Here is a 3,365-nt window from a genome sequence, read left to right on the forward strand (position 1 = left end):
AACCAGAAGTGTTAATTTCAGGGCAAACGTTTGGCTTATTTAAAGAAAATAAGCTTTTAAAACTGTAGAATCTGAGAATTTCGTAGTGGCTAAATAAGCAGGAATGGGCCTTGGAGGTCATCTAGTTTCTAATTTTACAGGTGAGGGAACTCAGGTTTGAAGACTTGCCCAAAGTCATACTACTGGTTAGTGGCAGAAGCATAATTACAACCCAGTTTCCCCCCAGTTCAGTTCAGTATGTGTTCAACTATACCACATTGCTGCCACATAGTAATCCAAGCAATGAACAACCAGAAACCACCAAAGAAATGTTTGACAGATAGAACTACTTAAAATTTTAAAACTTCTATTTGCAAAAGACACCACAAACAAAGTTAAAAGACGTGAAAGTTTGAGAGAAATATAACATATATAAGAAATAATAGCTGATATCCATAATATAAAAAGAGCTCTTTAAAATCCAGAAGCAAATAATCCATAGAAGTATTTTTTTGACATTCAGTATTATTTTATATTAGTTTCAGGTATACAGTGAAGTGTTTAGATAATCATATAATTTACAAAGTATCAAGTAACTCACCTGGCACCATAGTTATTAGAATATTATTGACTATATTCCCTATGCAGTACTTTACATCCCCATGACTGTTTTGTAACTACCAATTTGTACTTCTTAAATCCGTCACCTCTTTTTTCACCCAACCCCTCTATTTCCCTTCCCTCTGGCAACCATCAATTTGTTTTCCAATAGAAGTATTTACAAAAGACACAAACCAGCATTTCACAAAAAAGAAATATGAAGAGGAAATAAAAATCAGGTGGGGAGCAACCCTATTTAAAAACCAGAGGAGCCCTAGCCAGTCGGGCTCAGTGGTTAGAGTGTCGGTGTGTGGACTAAAGGGTCCTGGGTTTGATGCCAGCCAAAGGGCACTTACCTCGGTTGCAGGCTTGATCCCTGTCGGGGCAGGTGCGGGAGGCAACCAATTGATGACACATTGATGTCTCTCTCTCTCTCTTTCTCTCCTTTCCACTCTCTCTGAAAAGCAATGGAAAAGGTATCCTCAGGTGAGGATTGAAAAAACATACACAAAAACACAGGATAACTGAAACTCTCGCTAGCTTTTGCTGTTTTATTGTAGTTGGGGTGGTACCTTTTCAGCTCTCTCAAGGAGCGAAAGAAATAAAGGTGCTCCTATGACCTTGACAGAAAGGGAAGTGAACCAACTTGATGACAAATAAATTGTAATTAAATTGGCTTAATCATGGTCCCAGAAACTAGACACAGAGTCTCTCTGATGCCAGTGTCCATCAGTGTCTGCAGGGAAGCTCAACAACAACACCTCGAAAGGGCCAGGCCTGGGCACACACTAGTGGACTCCTCTTTGGGCATATTCCCCTAGGCTAGGCCCCAGCCTTCTGGATATGTATTTGCTACAGTGTGCCCAAATACCACCGATTACATACTTCGGAAATCATGGATTTTAAGATTTTAGTTTCCTCAAATAAGGGCAAGATGGCAACAAACTGTCCTAGCAAATCAAAAGTGCTATAATGAGTTTAAGGCCCTGAAAGGAATTAATTTCCAGATTCCCCCAGACTCATGGACTAGGGTTCTGTTGGGGCTGGAGAATCCTGGGAAGGACCCAAGGAGGTAAGTGCAGGAGGAGCCATAGGAAAGAGGAAACAGGAGAACGCCTCTCCTGCCTCTTTGTAAGGTGAAGTCTCTCCACTTTTCACATCTCCCTGGACTTGCTTCCTGAAGACTATTATAAAGACAAATAATGGAGAAAAAATATGGGATCAGGCAGAAGAAGTGGAGAAAGATAAAAAAGTAGGCTTAAAATTTATTTTAAAAGACTAACACAAGACTTAAAACTAGGATCTGAAGTAAAAAAAATTATGTTCAATGACCTCTGAACTATCTCTTGGCCTCCTGCATCCTAAAGGGTGTCTCACTTCTGCTGCCTTAATGTCTCAGAAGTTTGGTGTCTTGACCTCAGATGCCGCTTTGCCGTCCACAATCCTACAGGCGGTGGTCTTTCAGGTGGATTGCATGGAGTGGCTGTTGTTCAGGGCATCACCAAGATGGAAGTCCTCCCCTTCTTCTGGCAGGTGGTGGTAGGTGGTGATCTTAGCCTCCAGCTCGACCTTGATGTTCAGCAGGCCTCATACTCTTGGGCCTGGTGCTGCCCCTCTTGCCCAGGCCTGGGCCAGTTCTAACTCCAGGTGCAGCAGGATCCTGTTGAGCTGCTCTATCTGCATGGCATAGTGTGTTTCCACCTCGCTCAAGCTGTTCCCCAAGCTGGCCTTCAGATTCCTCATCCTGTCCAGGTCAGTCTCCAAGGACTAGACAGTAAGTCTCAGCTCCATGAATATCATCTCAGCAGCTCCTACCTCAGTGGTCTGCAAGGTGACCACTGTGGTGCTCTCCTCAATCTGCTGGGCCCAGTACTTGTTTAGCTCCTCTCAGTTCTTCTGAGCCAGCTTATCCTACCGGGCCCATGATCTTACTGAAGTCCTAAGATTTGGGGGCATCCAACTCCACAGTCAACCCTGAGTTGGCAATCAGGTTGTGTGGACCATTTACTTCCTCCTGTGCTGCTTCTTCATGAAGATCAACTCCTCCTTGAGAGCCTCCATCTCTGTCTCCAGCTGCAGAAGAGTGATATTGGTGTCATCAGTGACCTTTTAGAGCCCACTGATGTCACTCTCCACAGACTGGCGCATGGCCAGCTTCATCTCATACTTGACTCTGAAGTCATCAGCAGCAAGACAGGCACTGCCAATCTCTAGAACAATGCAGGCATTGTCCATAGAACTTGCAAACATCTGAGCCCTCAGGTCCTGGGTGGTTTTGAAGTAATGCCCCATCTCTGACCTGGGGTCCCTTCTTCTCCAGGTGTTCCCGGATTTTGCTCGCCAGTCTCTGATTAGCAGCCTCCAGGCTCCTCATCCTCTCCAGGTAGGAGGCTAGGCGGTCATTCAGGCGTTGCATAGTCTCTTTTTCACTCTGGATGCCCCTATGCCTGCCACACCCCAGGCCATCCCTGCAGCCAGGCCCCAGACCCTCTGTGGAGCCCAGAGAGCTGGCAGCACTGCCAGCAGCGCAACCTGAGAAGAAAGCTCACTATGTTGGACTGCTTCTTCCTCCATAGCCACTGGATGTGCTTGTAAGGGCCACCCTGGCTTGCCTTTGAGCTGATGGCTGCGGCCAGACCAGTAAAACATTTCTAAGAGATTAAAATAATTTTGTGGAAAACACGACAGATGAAGGGAGAGAGATAATGGGAGTTAAAAAAAAAAATCACTGAAAAGAGCAAGTAGAAAAAAATTTAAGGCTCTCCTAAAAGCCAAGAATGAAATTG

General features: G+C 44.8%; 1 pseudogene across 1 annotated transcript; it reads right to left on the reverse strand.

Moving 5' to 3' along the window:
• Positions 1-1,966: 1,966 nt before the first annotated feature.
• On the reverse strand, positions 1,967-3,153 carry LOC308554931 (keratin, type I cytoskeletal 18 pseudogene; annotated as a pseudogene). Its single transcript has one exon. The product of its transcript is annotated as a keratin, type I cytoskeletal 18 pseudogene (transcript).
• Positions 3,154-3,365: the final 212 nt, after the last annotated feature.

This window comes from Miniopterus schreibersii (assembly GCF_964146895.1).
Source record: "Miniopterus schreibersii genome assembly, chromosome: 3".
Lineage (NCBI taxonomy): Eukaryota > Metazoa > Chordata > Mammalia > Chiroptera > Miniopteridae > Miniopterus > Miniopterus schreibersii.